We start from the raw sequence: 22,439 nt of genomic DNA on the forward strand, positions 1-22,439 counted from the left end.
TATATATGTATATATATATATATATATATATATATATATATATATATATATATATATATATTTAGAAATATATATATATATATATATATCTATATAAATCTATATATATATATAAATTATATATATATATATATATAAAATATATATATATATATCTATATATATCTATATATATATATATATATATATATATATATATATATATAAACATATATACATGCAAATGTCTACATCGACACATATTAATGAACCTATATGTCTACATATACACAGCGAGGTACATATATGTATGCAGATAAATAGCTATGTATGTATATACAGACATAGTCATACATATGTAAGTATATAAGGTAAGTATATAGGTATATGTGGCCATACATCATTAGATAGCATTGGTAGATTAACAAAAACAAATATGTCCACTTGCACCGTTAATGGGGTTGAGAGGACCCAAACAATATACGTCTTGTACGAATAGGCATACCCCCCAGCCAAACACATCCACCCTGCAATACACTACCAAGTGTTGCAGATCCCATAACCAGGACCTGACATGACAGGGCACAAGATGTCAACAGTACTACATCCCATCTGTATGATGTCAGGCTGGTATTGGTAACATATCATGTGGTACGGTCTGGCTCCCATAGGAATTGTAAAATGTGGAAGCTATCAACATGCCCATGATACATACACACACAGACACATATCTGCAGATACCGATATACATATATATGTATATATATATATATATATATATATATATATATATAAATATATATATATATATATATATATATATATATATATATATATATATATATATATATATATATATAATTACACACATATATAGATATATGTATATATATATATATATATATATATATATATATATATATATATAAAATTACACACACACACACACACACACACACGCACACATATATATATATATATATATATATATATATATATACAAGTGACTACACATACACACGCAGAGATATGTACAGTAAGATACATATGTAGAAGGTGCACAAAATATGGAACAGCCACTATGCCTACAGTTCATACCTGAACAACTGGACACTGTATAGGCCACCCATACAAATGACAATCATTATCTGCAACATATACCCACAGAGAGGTCATAGGAAAAACACCACACATAGGTTTGCAGGAATGGAAAACCTTTATTTGTGTACTATTACAGTTCTATATACTATTGCTACTGTAATTGGGAATGTCTTCACAGACATGGTGTGTGTGGGAGGTCACATCTGCTTTCCACATGTGTGCCATTGGCTATTGACAGACATACTAAGGACATCATAGTAAAGTACCGCTGCTAGCACGTACTGCCCCTTTCGACTGCAGAAGAGATATTGGCCAATATATGTGGACATTCTGATACACTCTGTACAGTCCAGAGGTATACACAGAACCCTTTAGTGCAAAACATGTGTACCATGCTTGACAATATGAATGTTAACAGCCATGTAGATGGGTATAACACATAACAACTGGTATACATATGCCACTATAGGTTATGCATTCACACACCCCTGTCTGGCCTGACACATAATAACCACTGGTACAGGGGTGCCATGGCCACATACTACCCACTAGATATTTACTTATATCTGTACAGCATCACACTGCTCTGTCTGACATACATGACTTTTAAGGGAGGCCCATCAGCAGTACATCTGGCAAGTATCTGCACATGACATCTCATTGGGTAAGTACACTAAGCTGCTAGGCATGTAACAATGCACTGTGCAGGCTACAGGCAGACTGGTTCAACACTGGCCTACATCTCTGATGGGAGAATGCCCATGTACCTGCTTATATAGCAGGCTGTACAGGCATGTCACAGCACAGGGTAATATACTCCTGTGTGAAAGTACATAACCACAACCAATGAGAACACAGTCACAGCCACATATGGCAAGCTAGCATAACATTACAGTATATGTACTATCTGTTCAACACCATCCTAATATGTGCCACTCACACATTAACCCTACATATACTGGGCCGCTACACAGTCTGATGGCTGACTGTGGTATGGGACATGTGTGTGTACGGCCCTACAAACATGTAAGCCAATACGGTAACATACAATGGAGCAGCATGTAACATCAGATAGGACGGGACGTAGGATGATGACAACTACCACAGTCTGTACACAGGCGAAGGTACATATTAACAATACACACAATGTTGACATTTACCATAAGTACACAGACCTCAGTACTGTACAAAATCCACAGTATGTCCAGGTTATGTCATCAAATATAACCCCTACTGTACATAACATGTGTAGCAGTCTGATATCTCCCTGGCTTGTTATCTGATATGATGACACTAATTATGGTGTACAGCACATATGCACCTCTACATGCACGACATATGTACAAAGGTTGATAGAGTTGTGGCTGGAAGCACATACACAGGGCCAATATTGACATGTTGTTGTGATAACCTCATACATTTACTGTTGTAATAGGGTTTGTTACAACATATATCCTATGAGGGATATGTAGTCAGTAACTGTCACAGCTTTCACCATCTACAGACTGCAATCCTCACACTACCTTCTGCAGTCCACAGATAGATGCTCCATGAGTAACACATGAAACTAAAGGCACAGCACACTGCCCAGTCTGCAGATGACCCAGCAGATGGGTATTCCTCATAAACATAGAACTGAAATAGCAGGCATTGAGACATGTAGGACAGCCATATCCACAAACTCACTGTTAAACCAACATTACTCCAAATGCAGTATAGTAGCACTTACAGTCTGTAGTCAGGTCAGGAGGCACATCCCCCTCCTGTGTGTTGCCCTGTTTCCACAGTGTATTATGTTAGAGGTAAATCCCCAATCCATCTGAGATGTTGTTTGCCAAACAACAGATCTAGTTCCTGCTCACAGTGAATGAAAAGGGCCAACACCAACATGATGTTCCTAGATATTGGAGTGTGTTTCCATGCAATTGGCTATGGGAATGTTACCACAGCTGTTCCACATGCAATCAGCTAGGGGAGGGCTGCAATTCATGCAGGGGCCATCAGCTGATCATGAGCATCACTTAAAATACACATGCTGCTTCCTAAGCAAAGCAGGTAGTAGGTCTACACATCCACTAGAGAGGGAGTGGGAGAGGCAGACAGAGGCAAAGACAAGTCAGGTAGGGGTGAGAGAGTAAAACCTAAGAATGTTTGTGTCACACACCTACCAGCACAGGGTATTAAACTCCTGATGACTATGTTGTACTATCACAGTTCTATGCAGTTATTAGATGTGTCACATAGGTTACCTGTTGTGGAGCCCTCAGAAGATATGTGATAGTGAGTGACATCTGCAACATGGACATGGTAACTATACGGAAGGTGACAAGTGCCTATCCACATGAACAAGTGCCAGCATCGACATAGCCACACTGTCACAGGGTCGCACACACATTGACACACTTGGCAGGGCCAGGATTACAACTCATCAGTAGTGGGATTGCCACAACACATCACTGTGCAGGTATCACATAAACCACACGGGTCATATGAGGGTTGTATGGGCAAAGGGTATGGGGAGGTATCTTACATCAGACAGCATGCTACAGTACCCCTATGGGGGTTGTAGGGAGTGTGGATGTGAACATATGCACCATACAACACACACACACAAACACAGGGTGCCAGTATTGACATTCAGGGGTGCATGTCTGAACGGGTGTGTGGTGGTCGACTGTGACAGCTGGCTATACAAAGCTAGGCAATGGGTATACCTTGACATCAGGCCACATGACAATGGTCTGCATTGTGGCTCAGGGCTGTAGTTTCTGCATTTGCCCACACAAGTGGGTATTGTATCCCCCATCCATGACATGGATGGTGTTTGGGATGTGCACACCTCCCACATGCATGTACAGTGACATGTGGAACTGTACCTGGGTTGTCTGGCCCATGTTGTGATCACAGATTATCATCAGATGTGCTAGTCTTACCCACCCGTGGCAGGTACTGGTAATGGGCAGCAGGTTTACCCAGCACCTACATTGATAGCATGCTAACAGCATTCCCTGGTGTCAGTTACATTTTTCCATACAGGGCATGTTGTCAGGCATGGTATGTCCTTTGTGGGTCACATGTGATGGCACCACAGGTGTCACAGGTGTCCATTGGGGAGCATGAGGAGGTGCACTGTCTGCATGTACGTTCATATTGGACAGATGGACAGGGTGCCATGCCCTCTGTAGCCCACTGCTATCACTCCATAGTTACTATCAGTGGCCAATATGCAGTGTACTACCCACATATTAGCTATTGTGTGTGTATGAGACATGGGTTGAGAGTGTGCTCTGGGTAATACTGGGGTTGCTAACTGTGTTTGCCTGGCCTTGATGTCACATGTATGGGTATAGCTTTGCACTCCAGCCTCTCAGCTATTTCACATCTGTTATCCCTCTATGATGGGCATTGTGATATATAGTAGGGCCACCATATAAGAAATATGCAAAACCCACTCCACATTGGCCAGAGGTGACACACGCACACACACACACACACACACACACACACACACACACACACACACACACACACACACACACACACACACCTGTCATGTCTGGGAGTAGAACCCCCACCTAACTAGTTTATTACACTACAGTAGTACATGCCACGGAGATTACTGAAGTACTCTTACCCCAAAGGTGTATTTCACACTGAATGACATCATCAGGATTGCCAAAGTAGGCCATTTGATATGTACTGCGTATGACTAGCCTAAAATTCATTGCTCCCTACACAGACAGTGACACACACACAAAACATCCACAACTGACATGTGTGGGTATAGAACCCCTAACAGAGGTCTATATCATACTACAGCTATTACAGGGTGCACCATGGGGGTTACTGGGAAACCCCTTCCCCAAAGGTGTATTTCACAATGAATGACATTAGCAGGATTGCCAAAGTAGGCCATTTGAAATGTACTGCATGTGACTAGCCTAAAATGCATTGCTCCCTACACAGACATTGTAACACACACAAAACAACCACAGGTGGGGATGGAACCCTAGCACAGTTATAAATCACACTACAGGAGTACGTAGTTATGGCATGCACTATGGAGATGACTGGACTACAACCTTCCCAGAGGTATATTTCGAGGTGGGTGACATCAGCAGCCTTGCCAAACTTGAGTATATGACTTGTAAGCAGAGTGAGTACCCTAAAAGTCATTGTTTTCTACACAGACAGAGTCAAACAAACACACACACACACACACACACACACACACACACACACACACACACACACACACACACGCACACACTTTCTGTATCTGTGATTAAAACAGCTACCTAACTACTTTATCACACGACAGCAGTACACAGTTACAGGATGCACTATAGAGACTACTGGGCTACAACCTTCCCAGAAGTGTATTTCAAGGTGGATGATATCAGCAGCATTGTCAAAGTTGAGCATTTGAATTACTGGGAGTAGGACTACCCTAAAAAGCTTTGTTCTCTACATAGTCAGACAGACACGCACACATACACACACAGTTGCTAAGTCTGGGATTTGAACTCCTACCTAAGTAGCTTATCACACTATGGCAGTACATAGTTATGTGACGCGCCACAGAGATTACGGGGCTGCAATTCTCCAAAATGTGTATTTCACATTGGATGACCTCAGCAGACTTGCAATAGTAGGGCTATGGGGAGGGCTGTATGTGTGCATGGGCCATATCCCATTCATCTAGGGGTTGACACGCCACATGCGGACACATACAGGGTCATATTTCACAGGTACATGTATACAGCTGCTAGATGACTACTTCCTTGTGCAGTCATGTTGCACAGCTGGCATGTGCACCGCATAGTCTGTAATGCTGACAGATACTGGTGGCTAGTATCTGCAGAGAGTGACATCTGCACCTCATGTGTTTGTGGCCCTTTGGCTGTGTGCTGGGTGGGACAGGCCTTGATGGCTCCTTGTCATGGTCATCCTCTTCCACACATCTATGTCCATCTACCTTTGGCTTATTATAGTGTGTTGTCCTTACATATATGTCTGTATTCTTATCCACTGTGTGTGCAAGGCATGAGTGGTTCATATTGACAAGTGTCTGCACTAACAACTGCAACTGCCAGATATGTCTGGTCCACTGGTGTTTGCAGACATGGCCTTCATGTGTTTACGTGTGTGAGCATGCCCAGTATGACCTTTCAGTATGTTGTTGACTGACATTGCTTTCATTTCTCTAAGTGTGTGAGCATGCCCAGTATGGCCATCTGTATTGCATGTGTGGATCAAATCCAGGTAGTTTGTACTGCTGTGCTGACCTTTGTGTTGTACACCGACAGGTAGCATGCTATTCTCTGCAGGGTTTCCATCGATCATTTGGCATTGACTGTTGCTACATTTCTGCATAGCGGGGGGGGGGCACCTGACTGTTTCTACATTTCTATACAGGACTGGGGGGGCACACCTGGCTGTTACTATATTTCTATGTAGGTTGGGGGGGGGCACACCTGACTATTTCTACATTTCTACACAGGACTGGGGGGAGCACACCTGCCTGTTACTATATTTCTATGTAGGATGGGGAGAGAGCACACCTGACTATTTCTACGTTTCTACACAGGATGGGGGGGCACACCTCACTTTTACTATATGTCTACATAGGATGGAGGGGAACACCTGACACTTGTACACATTTACTAGTATGTCGGGTACTCCATTTCAGTCTGTAGTCTTACCTATCATGCTGGCTAGAGGCGTACCAGTGTACTACAGATCTTAGATTTTAATTACCTACATGTTAGTTTCTGACTTCCTAGCCTTCACAACTGACATCCCACTGCCTGGCCTGCTGTAGTCTGTGCAGGCCTGGGGGGGAGGTTATCCATAGACCTCATTCAGAGGCCATAGTACAGCATTTGTTTGTGTTTGTCTACACCTGTCCTGCTGGCTGTGACTGTTGTTGGGTATGTGACCCCCCCCCCTGACTGGCATGTGTGAGTCACTTACCTTGTGGGTGTCCCAGTATTGAGGGTGGTGCTGCAGGGCTGCCTATGTTGGATGCACATAGTACACTACCTACACATGGTTAGGCACAGGTAGCGTAATGTTTGCCATCCCTTTTACTATATGTGAGAGTCAGAGAGAGGTGTTATTCCCTGGGTCCCCCCCATGTCAGTGTATGTGCTATACATTGCCTCTTTGCCAAGGTCAGGGCATAGTGGGCACACCTGCTTCTGCCTACTGGGCCAGGTTCATGTTGTTCCTTCTCCGAGTCACTCTGTGCCTGTGCAGGCCTTGGCAATGGTGGGGGGCTGTGTGGCCCTGCCCCATGCTGTTCCTGCTGCAGCTGTTTCCACAGGTTCATATTGTGTAGCATGGCACATACAAGGACAATTTGGGTACATGTAGCTGGTGAGTACTGCAAGGCTCCACTGGATAAGTCCAGACACCGGAAATGTGACTTGAGCATCCCAAACACGTGCTCTATTATGATTCTTGTTTGTGCATGTGCCTCATTATGGAGTTCTTGTTCGGGTGTGTGTGTGCATTTCTGATGGGTGTCATCAGCCCCAGCACCAGGGCGTATCCAGCATCCCCCCACTAGATGACTGTGGGGGATGTCCCCATTGGCAAATCTCTGGTACAGCTGTGCCAGATGCCAGATGTGGGAATCGTGATAGCTTCCAGGGCAGTCAGCATACAAGTTCATTATTATGCTCTGGCATCTCACTCGACCTGTCACTTGATGGAGGGGAAGCCCTTGTGGTTGATGTAGACCCCACCCTGCTCACTGGGTGGTGCTTTGATGCATATGTGAGTGCAGTATATTGTACCCACTACCTCAGGGTATTCTGCTATTTGGTGGAAGAGATTCATATTGCTGGCCAACGCCTCACGGGTACTGGGGAAATATACATGCTCACCAACATGTGCTGACATGGCATCCAGGAACTGGTGGAGTACCCTGAATGCTGATACCTGTAAAATCCCCATCATATCCCCAGTTGGCCTTTGGAAGTTACCTATAGCTAGTATTCTTAGGCCTACACATACCTTGGTATCCACTGGGATGGGTTCCCCTCTGTTAGTTCTGTGTGTCAACAATTTGCTGTAGGAGGTCCCTATCCACCCTATAGCACTCAACTATCTCCAGCTCATGTAGCCCTTGGTAGGTTACCCTGGGTCTGTACACACTTCTCCGTCTCTTCACTGTGGGTTGCTCAGCAGCATTCACATCCTCACCACCCTCAGCCTCTTCCACAAGTTGTATGATAGCTATTGCAGTTCCTAACATTTTGCTGTTGTGAGTGTTAAAAGTTCCCTGCTTGTTTACACTGGTGGTGTAGAGTGTGGGAAAAAACAGAGAGGTAGGTGTTTGCATAGTTTATAGTAGTGTTCTGGGCTGGGCTGGTCTGGTGTCTGTGTAATTGGCTGGTTCTGATACATTTCACCTGCCAGCTAAGCTAGTACTCCTTGATTACCTTCCTACTGCTGCTTTCCCTTCCCATTGCCTTCCTGTTTAAGGCCCGGGGGTGCGCCACACAAACAGAGTGCTCAAATGTACACATTGCTGCAATTTCTTATTTAACTTCTGTTTTCCTCCTGTAAAACCTGATGTGTGGTGTGCACACCCGCTTAGGCTTTGTAAAGATTGCTAGGCAGGTTTAGACACCCCCCCAGCTTAGCTGTGCTAAGCTATGAGCAAACTCGAACCACAGGGCTCCAGTCCGCTTACAGTATGCCTGACACCCCCCCCATGATGTCACCTAACTCCTAGGCTTGCACCAAGCTATTCCTACTCTTACACTGTTGGGATCTGCCTCACATGCTGGGGAAAACTGGGATTCATTATCCTTCCCCTCATTTGCATAGGATTGCCTGCTAATGCATAGTTACATGTCTCACACTGAGCCTCCCCACTTAGCAACCACTACTCACTGGCCAGGTTGTCTTCTGCCTGCCATTGACTTGCATGGCAAAATACTGATTTTAGTTAGAATGCTTATTTTAGGTTTATTTTCTTATTTTCCTCCCATTCTTATTAGCGTGCCACTGCCCTATGCTTAAACAGCCGAGATTGGCTAAAAAAAAAATAAAAGTTATTTTTTTTATTTTTTGTATTGTTTGCAATGCCAATGGCCTTATACTTGGCCATTGGCATGCTTACTGCATGATATGCAGCCTTTATTTAGAGCTGTCATAGCTCCGTTTTGGATTTTGCAGAAATGTACTCGGTTACTAACCGAGTACATTTCTGCTGATTACACTAGTCCTGCACAGACAGTCGCAAGCTTCCTTGTTATTGTTGTGTCTTTTGGCATTTCCCGGTTAGGAGTCACCACAGCGGAACTCCAGTCCGCTTATAACTGGCAGTGGATTTTTACACGCCGAGTTGCCAGCCCTGACGCACAACCTTCAACGAAGGTATGCCCATTCACGCATGTCTCCACCAAGAAGACGCTCTAGCTGAGAGTCGAACAGGACAACGTCTTACTGTGAGGTGACAAAGCTACCACAGCGCCACCACCACAGTCAGTGCCAGTCCTGACGCACAACCTTCAACGAAGGTATGCCCATTCACGCATGTCTCCACCAAGAAGACGCTCTAGCTGAGAGTCAAACAGGACAACATCTTACTGAGAGGCGACAACGCTACCACAGCACCACTGGATCACAATATTACCTCATTTGCATGGATTTCTCCTACAAATGGGATGATTTGCATACGAGGCCTTCGTCCATGCAGGATTAGTGCAGAAGCTCTTGTGTACGTCCCCCTGTGGGCTGTTCTTGGATCGCATGGTAGACATATTGTCTGCTCAAGCTCCTGTACTGATCTTGCACTCCGTGCAAGCTTTTGAGAATCTGGGGGAGTGTCTAAATTATTTTCACTGAATGTTTTAGCTGTAGTAATCTAGTTTCATTGCAAGTATCAAGTTTCCTGTGTTTTTTTTTTTGCTTGTTTCCCACTATGTCTGAATAACAGCTGTCTGAGCTTGCAGCCATGGGTCATGCTATGAAAAATTCCTAAAGGTAACACTGTGAGATTTAAGAAAATCTAAAATAATGTGTACAGAGACTGCAGAATTAAAGACGAAACATGGAAACATGGAAATCTGTTTAAATTATGCTTTCTTTTCATGTAGTACTCAATCATCAGATTAAATGGGCAAAAAGCATAAATTACCCCTTGAAGTTACTTATATATACATATATATATATATATATATATATATATATATATATATATATATATATATATATATACATATATATATCGACGGATTATGTTATATGTTCGAACGCTTAATTGTTCGAACCACTAAAGATCAACCTTTAGTGATCGAACAATTAAATGTTCAAACATATAAAAAATTCATATTTTCAAATAAAAAAAGAAAATGTAAAGGATGCAAGATGGGGGCAAGCCCCCCTGCACCCCCTCACACCCCCGCTTCTTAAATATACCAACTGCAAGATTGCACTTCAGCGTGCTGCAGTGTGGATATGGAAAATTTCCCATTTCCTATACTGAAGCGCGATCTTGGAGTTGGTATATTTAAGTAGTGGGGGGTGTGGGGGGTGCATGGGGGCTTGCCCCCCTGCTTACACCCTGTAGTTTTTTTTTTGTTTAGTTTATTTTTTTAAATTTTTTAAAATATTCGAACATTTAAATGTTCGATCACTAAAGTTCGATCGTTAGTGATTTGAACATTTAAGAGTTTGAATATTTAACATAGACCCTGGGCCGGATTCACAAAGGCTTGCACGGAGTCCCAGAGTAGAGTAAGACTCCAGACAGCCAATATTTCTGCCGAGCGATCCAGGAACAGCCGGCAGGGGTGTGCATGAGAGCTCCTAAAACTACCCTTGCACGGACAGTGTTATGTTATGCAAATGACCTAATTTGCTGCAGAAAGCTATGTAAATGAGGTAAATTTGCTATCCAGGAAACACTAACCTGTCCGAGTAAGAGTAGTATTATTTGCAGAAATGTACTCCATTGGTAACGGAGTACCATTCTGCAAATAGCAAAACGGAGCTATGACAGCTCCAAATAAAGGATGCATCCAGTTGAAGAAGCATGCCAGTGGCCAAATATAAGGCCATTGGCATTTTTATCTGTTGCAAAATAATAAAAAATAATCCCCCCCCGATCTCCGATGTTTAAACGTAGCGAAGTGCCGCGCAAATGTGCAGTGCTCTAAAAACCAGAAATAAAAAAATAAAAGCCAAAAATAGGCATTTTATTAAAAATATTCATCTGCCATGCAGGTGAATGGCAGGCTGAAGACAACATGGCTACTGAGTAGTGGTTGCTAAGGGGGAAGCTTAGTCTGAGAGATGTAACCAAGCATTACTAGGCAATCCTATGCAAATGAGGATAAGGATAGTGAATCCCAATTTTCCCTGCCATCTGAACCATATCCCTAGAGTGTAAGAGTAGGATTAGGGGAGTAACCGAGTAGAAAATAGGTGACATCATGAGGGAGTATGTATCAAAGACTGTAAGCTTATTGGAGCAGAGTGGCATGTGTTTGCTGTAAGTGACTCAGGACTGGAAGAGGCATGTATACAGTTGTCTTAACTGAAACTCAGAAACCGAAGGTGTACGCCGTGGATATCACCAAAGTTTCTTGCAAAGATGCTTACACTGTGTGCGCGTGTGTGTGCGCCTGTAAACTCGTCTAAGCCTGTGTGCGCATGTGTGCACCTGTGTAAGCCTGTGTAAGGCTGTCTAAGCCTGTGTGTGTGCATGTGCACCCGCCTAAGCCTGTGTAAGCCTGTGTATGCCTGTGTGCACATGTGTGTGCGTGTTTGCACTTGCTTGTGCGTCACTGCCCCCTGTGGAAACAGAAAGGGAAAAGGAAGGAAAAGAAATAGTAGGAAGTTAACCAAAGAGAACTAGCAGACCTGCCAGGTGAAATCAATCAGATTCAGCCAATTACACAGGCAGTACACTAGCCCAGCCCAGCCCAGCACTTAAATCTCTGCAAACAACATTCCCCCATGTTTTTCTCAGAAACACTGCAACACTGCAGTCTACAAAGAGAAGTGAAAACTTAAAAAGCTCAACTGAGACAAAAAAATGTTAGGGGCTGCCATTGCTATTGTAAGGTAACATGTGCAAGATGCTGAGGGTGGTGCCATTGCTAATGCTGCTGAGCAACCCACAGTGAGGAGACGGAGAAGAGTGTACAGACCCAGGGTAACCTACCAGGAGCTACATGAGCTGGAGATAGTGGAGCACTATAGAGTGGACAGAGACCTCCTGCAGCAAATTGTTGAGCTGTGCAGGCCACACCTCACACACAGAACCAACAGAGGGGAACCCTTTCCAGTGGAAACCAAGGTATGTGTTGGCCTAAGAATACTAGCAACAGGTACCTTCCACAGACCAACTAGTGATATGATAGGGATTTCACAGGCATCAGCATCCAGGGTACTGCACCAGTTCCTGAATGCCATGTCAGTACATGTCGGTGATCATTTATATTTCCCCAATTCCCATGAGGTACTGGCCAGCAATATGCGTCTCTTCCAGCAAATAGCAGAATACCCTGATGTAGTGGGTGCAATTGATTGTACGCACATACACATCAAAGCACCAGCCGGTGAGCAGGGTAGGGACTACATCAACTGCAAGGGCTTCCACTCCATCAACTGCCAGGTCGTGTGCGATGCCCAAGGCATAATACTGAATATGTGTGCTGGCTGCCCTGGAAGCTACCACGATTCCCATATCTGGCATCTGATGCAGCTGTACCAGACATTTGCCAATGGGGACATCCCTGACGGTCACCTAGTGGGGGATGCTGGATACACACTGGAGCCGTGGCTGATGACACCCATCAGAAATGCACACACACCTGAACAAGAACTCCATAATGAGGCACACGCACAAACATGAAATGTAATGGAACGTGTGTTTGGGATGCTCAAGTCACGGTTTCGGTGCCTGGACACATCTGGTGGAGCCTTGCAGTAGTTGCCAACTACATGTACCCAAATTGTCTTGATATGTGCCATGCTACACAGTATGATCCTGCGAAAACAGCTGCAGCAGGAACAGCATTGGGCAGGACCAAGCAGCCCACCACCATTGCCAAGGCCTGCACAGGCACAGCATGACTTGGAGGAGGAACAACCTGAGCCTGCCCCAGTAGGCAGAAGGAGACATGCCCAGTATGCCTTGGCCTTGACAAAGAGGCAAGCCATAGTGCATACACTGGCTCAGTAGGAACCCTGGAAATGATACCTCTCTCTGACTCGCACATAAAATAAAAGGGATGCATAACTTGACGCTGCCTGTTTCTAAACATGTATAGGGAGTGTAGTGTGTGCATCTGACATAAGCAGCCCTGCAGCACCACCTGAGGCATGATTGCCATGTTTTAAGCAATATAAAGCAGTGCTAAGCAGCTTTTACCAATATTTATTATATCTAAACAAAATTGCCCGTGCTAACTAGCGCAATGTCAGGCAATATTGAGCAATATTGGGCAAGGTCGGGCAAAGTTGAGCAAAGACAGGTAAACATGCTCATATTAGCTCTACTGTCCCTTAAGCAGTCTGGTCTGCCCAGCATGAAAATAAAAAGCACTCGAACCCAGGATACTGTGCACTATAGTCACAGTACTAAACCACTAAGCCATGATAGCATTTCAGTAGCACAGACACAGTAGGACAATTGTACACTAATGCAAACACAAAGAAATGCTGTAACATGCCCCTAAAGAGGCATATGCGTAACCTCCCCCACAGGCCTATGCAGACAGAGAACATCAGGCCAGGTTGTGTGATGTGGGTTGTGTAGGCTATGAAGTTGCAATCTAATATATGTGCCATTGGACACTAAGAAGTGTAGTACAATAGTATGCATCAAGCCAGTATGATAGGCGACAGTACAGACTGAAATGGTGTACCATACAAAGCAGTGCAGGCATAGCAAATGTGTCTAAGTGTCAGGTGAACCCCTCATCCTATGTACACCCACAGTAACAATCAAGTGTGCCCCCGGGTAGAAATGTACAAATAATAGCTGTCCCCCCTGTATGTAGAAATGTGGATAAGTCTATGCAAAGTGCCTCATGGAAGCCCTGCAGGCACAGCATGATCCCTGTTGATCTATGACACAAAGATGAGGCCTGCTGTAAAAATACAACTTGATTTTCCATACACATATTGTATAAATGTCTATACTGGGCATGCTCACACACTCCAACAAATGTAGTGGATTTCATTCAGCAACACACTGAAAGGTCATACTGGACATGCTCACACACTTAAATAAATGAAGCAAATATCAGGCAACAACATACAGAAAGGTCATACTGGGCATGCTCACACACTTAAGCCAAATACGGAGGTGATAATAAGGGATCTATGGACAAATGTGGATAGACATCTCTACTTCCAGAAACACATTCACAAAGTTGTCAGAAAATCATGCTATGCATTCACACAAACTGCCAAGATCTGTGCATGTAGGTCAAAGGAGGTTCCCACTACTCATCAGTCATCAGACCCATCAGAAAGTACCACAACACACTTGCGATGAATCTGACTAGGCATGTTCAGCAGCCAGAAAGCCCACTGAAGTACCCTAACAAGAGGATTACTGGCCTCAAACTGTTGCCCCATGCAACAAGACTGAATGTAACCCAATCTGTACTCTGTTGCATACTGTCTACTCAGGAGATCTCTGCTCAACAGACAGGTCCATGTCATGGCTACACTCAGATCTGTTCTGAGTTACAGCTCAATGACACTAAATATACAGACCCAACTGATATTGCCAACATCCTGGCAGATAGGATCAGTGTTAACTTTACCTGCCTCTCACCCATGAAAGAGCACATCTCTATAATGGAAGACTGCAAAGTTGCTGTCATCATGGCTGTACAGGTAAAAAACCTCTCCAAAGCCAGTATCACAGCAGCCATGGGACCAGATAACTTCACAGGCTGTGTTCTACACAAACCACAGAACAAACAGGCACCACACTGATGTACCATTGCAGTCATAGCCTCACCTCATGCTTTGTGCCTGTTGAATGGTGCACAGTGATGGTTATCCCACTACACAAGGGTGGAGACACCACGGACCCCAGGAACTAGCGCCACATTAGCCTGATGAGCCCGCTCTTCAAGGCCATGGAATGTATCATCATACAACATATAAAAAATTACATTTGTAATCCCCAAACACTGGACCACAACCATGTTGGGTTTGTAAAATGCAGATCATGTCTCCTAAACCTGATAGATGACATTGAAGCAGTCAACAGAACCGTAGACAAGGGTAAGGTGGTTCACACAGCCTATGTTGATCCTGCTACGGCTTACAACACCACCCCACACTCTGGAAATATAGATAAACCCACTAAACTAGGTATAAATTGCTATGTCACAAGATGGGTTGCCAACAGGCTTACTATCAGAACACATACTGTGAAAGTAGCAGACTCCAAGTATGACTTTGGACCAGTGATGAGTGCAGTACCACAAGGTCCAGTCCTGTTTCTTGTCCTGTTTAGTATCTACTTCCCTGAAGTAAACTTTAACATGGAAGGTCTGTGGCTACTGAAGTTTCCAGAGGACTGCAAACTAGGAGCCATAATTGTAAACACTAAAGATGTGGACATCCTACAAAAGGGCCTTACTGAGACAGATGGCTGTTGTCAAAGCCACAGGCTCTAGCTCAATGCCAAAAGGTGCATTGTCACCCCCTTTGTTAAAAACTCTGTAGCCAAGAACTACAACATAGGCGGTAGTATACTTAACACTGAAAGTGACCTTGGGTCACAGGTGGACACTGGACACAACTGTGCTAATCACATCCCTACAGTAGTCAGGAAACCCTGCTATGTTGCACACCTCATCAGAAAATGTGTTTCATGCAGAATAGAAGAGAACATTGTTCCCTACTACTCATCACTCACTAGAACTAAAATAGAGTACAACGCCACTTTTGCTATGTACTTCACAAGACAACTACAACAACTGGAAAGCCTGCAGCAATACCTCACAAAGAGCATTAGCGGCCTGAAATACATGCCATACACAGACCATCTCAAAATGCTCCATCTGTACTCCCTAGCATATCGCCTACTCAGATGTGTTCACTGCCTAACATACAAAGCTATGTCAAATAAAGAGCTGTTGGACATGCTCCACATAAAACACTCACAATCCCTCTGACCTTCGGACCCAAAACCACGAGTGAAATACAAAAGGAAGGGGTGTACACATTTACCTTATGGATACACACACCTTCAGGTTAGTGGCACAGCATGAGGCCTTGGAGACCATGCAAGTGCAACTAACATTGGGCAAAGCTGCTCATCAGATTGTAGCCTGCTACAGATCACCTACCTTGTCACAGGAACCTCACTCAGTATTCCTGAGAACAGTGGAAAATATAAAGGTCCTATCAAACACCATTATATGAGGTGATTACAACTACCTAAACGTTGAGTGGGAGAATTACTTGTGTACAACGTCCTTTGCCCAATGTTTCGTAGAGTTTAAAAACTCTAACACCCTGGAACAGCTGGTCACCTTGCCCACTAGAGGTGACACCATACCGGACATGATCATCACCAACATGGGGTGCCAGTGTTTCACAACAGAGATGAAACCCTCGCTGGTAATATCAGATCATAAAGTAATCACACTGGACATCCACATCCCACCCCCCACCCAGTCAATAAAACCACAGTGAAGACATTTTCAAAAGCAAACTGCACACATCCCAAGACCAAAGTGGAAACTTCCAAAGCCCTCTTGCTATAGGATAATGGTATACAATCTGCTGAATCAGTTACAAGTGCATCCTATGAGCATCTACAGGGATGCACGGATTGAGACATCACAAATAAAACCAAGATGTACTCCTCCAAAAATAAGAAAACAATCTGGTGGTCGTTGCCCATAAATAAGCTAGACAACAGAAGGAGGAAACTAACACCTGATAGAGACAACTTCACTAAAGAAAAGGCATCACTGATCATCATTAGGAAGAAACAATGATCGCTCATAAAATAATTCAAGGACAGTTTCTAAAGACAAATTGCCAAGGAATGTAAGAATAACAACCACAAAGCCTGCGGTAACTATACCAGACATGTAGGTGTCAACTTCCAAATATGCTGTCAGCTACTGACAAATGGCAAGAAATACACTGAACCAACTTTCATTGCCCACATCCTGGGGGACAAGTTCAGTGTAAACTTCCCCCTATCACCATCAAAAGAGCCTGTGTCCATCACAGAAGGATGCAGAGCCCCAGACATCATGGACATGCAGGTAAAGACAGCCCTCTCCAAAGCCAAGAACACAGCATCAATGGGACTGGATGGTGTCTCAGGCTGCGTCTTACACTAGGCCCAAAAGGAACTACACCCTGACCTACATTCACTGCCCAGACTCAATCTTACCACAGGCTATGTACCCAAAGAATGGCATACACTAACTGTCATCCAACTCCACAAACGGGGTGCCACAATAGAACCTGGAAACCATTGCCCTATATGTCTACTCAGCCTGGTTTACAAAGCTATTGAGCAAATTGTCATGGAACCCATAAACAGAGACATTGGGGACCTTCAGACACTAGACTCTACACAACCTTGCCTTGTTAAAGGCAGATCCTGCCTCCTAAACATAGTTGACTTATTTCAAACAGTTACCAAGGACATAGATGGAGGTGAAAGTAGTCCACACAGCTCACCTGGACCTCACTAAGGACTTTTTACACCATTACCCACTCTCTCTTCATGGACACACTTACCAGCTTGAGCATTAACAGTTATGGCACAGGATGGGTGGCCAAGTGGCTCACAGATCAAACACACATGTTCAGAGTTGCGGGTGTCATGTCCGACTCTAAGCCAGTCACAAATGGCATCCCACAGGTCTTGGTCCTGGGACCCCACCTGTTCAGTAGACATTGCTCAGAGGTACAGTCAAGCATGGGAGGAGTATGGATGAACGGGTTTGCAGATGACTGCTAACTGTGGTCCATAATCAACTCTATGGCTGACACACACATCCTCCAGAAGGGGCTTACAGAGACAGATACCTGGTGTCAAAACAATGCCCCAAGCAGAATGCCAAATAATGCATAGTCATTCCCTTTGGCTAAAACAAAGTGCAAACAAATTACCACATAGGTGGTATTCCAGTATGTACGGAGAAAGTCATGAAGGCCCTAGGGGCACAGTTAGTTAGTAAACTCTCCTTTGATGATCACATGCCCAAAGTGTTTAGACATTTCTTCTATGTAGCCAACCCAATGTCACCTAATGTAACCCACTTTGTCTAGTGTGATGGTGTCACCATCCTACAAATATACCTGTGGAAAGTAGAACTCACAGTAATGTGTATAGTGCGTTGTGTAAATGCGTACACCTGTAGTATCATAAACCAGTTAGGTAGGGGTTTGAATCCTGCACTTGACAAGTGTGTGTGTGTGTGTGTGTGTGTGTGTGTGTGTGTGTGTGTGTGTGTGTGTGTGTGTGTGTGATCTTCTTGGAGAGGAGTAACCTTTTTGGAGAATACTCAAACACCTTAAAAGTGGTATACTACTCTTTGTCAGGTCTGATGATGTCAGCATCCTACAAATATACCTGTGGAAAAGAGAACTCACAGTAATGTGTATAGTGTGTCGTGTTAATACATACTCCTCTAGTATCATGAAGTAGTTAGGTAGGGGCTTGAATCCTGCACTTGGTGAGTGTGTGTGTGCTCTATGTGTGTGACACTGTTGGTCAATGTGTTGGGGGTTTTGCATTTACTACTGTATGACACCAGTATGTGTATTGCACATGTGAGGTAGCTGCGTGGCAAATACATATACGTGCATGTGAACTCAATTATTGCATGTGTGGGAACCCTGCTTTCTCCAAGAACACATCTGTCATCTTTTCCAGAGTGTGCTGCTGCTTTCCAGACCTTAGGTCACATCTGTATGCTTGTGACAAGGCCAGCCACTGCAGTGATCCCTGGCTTAGTTCAACCGTGTCACACACGCTCATTACGGTTTCTATAGAATTGTGTGAGTGAGGGTTTATGGCCGAGGTATAAGTCAGACCTGTTCAAACGCAGCAAAGTCTGTCAATGATGCCTATTCATTATAGGTGTACAACAACCTTTGTGGATATGCATGCAGACCCCTTATTGCTTATGTGATCCACTGAGGGATTTAAAAATACCTTTGGAAATGTGATTATCAAAGGAGAGATGAAGTACCACTTGGGTTGCATGTACACATCGGTACCTGTTCTTCATGTTGGTGGCTACTACCTATGTGGTACTGTGGAGATACTATGTTCCGTAAAGGTGGATGAATATGCTTTGGTTGACTTATAGCTTTACATCATGGGTTTGACAACAGGGATTTGTCTGTGTGATACCCTTGTGGAGGATGTGTGTGTCATCTGGAGAATGCATTATAGGCCACAGTATGCATTACCAGACGTGGACGGACATATCCCTACTGTGACTGCTTGTACCTAAGAGAGCTATATGCCAAACAGGAGTGGTGTCAGTAATGGCTGCAGGTGAATACCACTTTTTACTGGCATAGTATAGTACCTGAAGGATCCATATGTTACTGTGTGTCCTACATCTGTGTGTCATTTGTCAAGACATTATCTAACAATTGGTTATGGTCAGGCTGTTGAAGTTATGTATACTACCAGAATGCAAAACAATGACAGATAGTAACAGTATCACCCACAGCACAGTGTCAAACCATGTCATACATACATGTGTAGTCAAGTTCCGAAATGTGTGTAGTACAATGCATACTAGCCACCAATAGAGACTATGGAGTGTTACTGCGTAATACAGGGCATGCCACCCTGCCCATGTGTCCGCTATGCACGTACATGCAGACAGTGCAACTCCACCATGTTCACAAATGTACACCTGCAAATCTGTGCCACACATATCCCACACATACTGTCCACTCTCTAACACATGCTGCCAATACTACACACATCAGCCAAGAGGCATGTGGGCGGACAATACACTATTGGAACTAACCCTGGTGTAAACATTACTACATTGACAATCATAGCTTAAATGCATCATGCCTGCTCAGCTATACCTTCAAGCATATCATTACACTCTACTGCTGACAACATGCTAACATTGCTATACTGCTATAAAGTCACCCTGTGCATCAGCACCATGGTAGCCTGTTCTTGCATTGATGTTACAGATGACAGGAGGTGGCACAGGTTTCATCATATGCACAGGGTGTGTTGTTGGTTTGCCAGAGGCCTACAGTAAGCCATACAATCGACATGTATGTGTGTGTATGTGTGTGTGGTGTGTGTGTGTGTGTGTGTGTGTGTGTGTGTGTGTGTGTGTGTGTGTGTGTGTGTGTGTGTGTGAGGGCCAAGAGTACTGCTATGGGCCAATGTTGATGTAATGTGTGTGGGTATGTAGTAGCCCTAGGTGTCTTATTTATATGTGTCTGTGTCTGCATGCACACAGTTCCGCCATGTGGCTGCCATATACGGGTATTTGTGGGACAGCCACAGACTACCTGCCAGGCTTTACAGATCACCATCTCTGGCCACGGATATGGTACCTGTGCCTGGCAGGGGTGCTACTGACACTATCAGGTACTAAGCCTGACTGGGTACTATCCCAGAGGTAGATGGATGTACACTGGACCCAGGTCCCTGCTGGGACTGTCCAGAGCCACATGCACGTGGTCTTCTAGGACGGTCTATGAACAGCCCACCCCCAACATTGCTGGGGCTGGTACTGGCAATACGGGAGTGGCTGTGACTTGAGGGACGTTTGCAGCGACTGCCAGCTACTGATGTTGCTGGCATACGTCCATGTCGATGACTCAACCGTTCCACACTGTCCTGACACATGGACATGACATTGCAAAGGACATCTAATGTCTCACCCTAACGTCTATCAGTGACCTCAATGTAATGACGGATGGCACCTGCTAGGTCACAGATACTGTCAATTACGGCAGTGTTATGTGCCCTCAGTGCCCTTAGTCCCTGTCTGGTGTACTGCTCCATACGTGCTTGTGCTTCCATGACAGCCTGGAACTTACATGAGGTTGTAAGACCTGTGGCACATCTGCCAGTGGCATAATGAGCAGCAGTGCTCCAACAAGAACCCCTGGGCATCTGCCTATGTGGTACCCTTCCAGACATCTGGGTATGGCTGCTGTGTTGGGATGCATGTGCCATAGATACCACACTGTCCTGGCCAATGCCGGCTGTACGCTGTCCCTCAGCTAAGGGCATTGGTGATGGATGTATTGGCAGTATGACTGTGTGCATGGATGGGGTGGACACTTGTGTACTGTCGATTGGAGGCCCAAAGACAGACCCTGGCAAACATGCCTGTGCCTCAACACACCTATCATCATTATCACTATTATGCTCAGAGCCATCAGTTTCCCTGCTGCAGTGAACCAGCCCAAACTCAGCACCTGTGAGAGCAAGACAGGAAACACACTTTACGACCTGTACATGATGTTGGCACACATGCACACATGAACACATGCACACATGCACACATGAACACATGAACGCATGCACACATGAACATATGCACACATGAACACATGCACACATGAATGCATGCACACATGAACACATGCACACATGAACACATGAACACATGCACACATGCACACATGAACATATGCACACAAATACACTCCTCACTAAAACAGACACACACACACACACACACACACACACACACACACACACACACACACACACACACACACACACACACACACACACACACACACCACCAGCAATCCAGAACATACTCAATAGCGTGTGATGGTGGGGTACAGTATCACAAGCCATTTATATCAAACGTGTCAGCATGAAGGACGTGTGTTGCTCAACAGCATGCAGTGTGAGTGTAGACAGCCCTAGCTAATAACAGTATACATGGCTTTGATGCATGTGTGTTTTTGTTCAGTGATTGGCCTCACCCTGGAATGCAATGTGTACATGGACACAACATTGCTGTGCCAGTATTAAAAGCTCTGCAGTGTCCTGTGCACCATCAATCACAGGTATACATACCATGGCAGGATGTGTATCTGTGTGTCACATAGATATACATTTCTGATTAGAGCATCTGTGTCTTTAGCAGATAATTGTGGACACAGGTTTAGCACATGCATGCTATGTATACACACAGGATGAGTGGTGCATGTATACCTGATGGAATACCATTGCTCAACATAGCCATTGTACAATGGTTATGGTGAGTGTTGGACATATTGTGGACATGCCAGTGCCAGCCGTGACATGGCATGCTACAACACAACTGCAACATTAAACATCACACATACACAATGTGTGTCATTTGACCTAT

The sequence above is a fragment of the Protopterus annectens genome, chromosome 3.part0 (assembly GCF_019279795.1).
Source record: "Protopterus annectens isolate FY-2018-M chromosome 3.part0, PAN1.0, whole genome shotgun sequence".
In the NCBI taxonomy this organism is placed as follows: Eukaryota; Metazoa; Chordata; order Ceratodontiformes; family Protopteridae; genus Protopterus; species Protopterus annectens.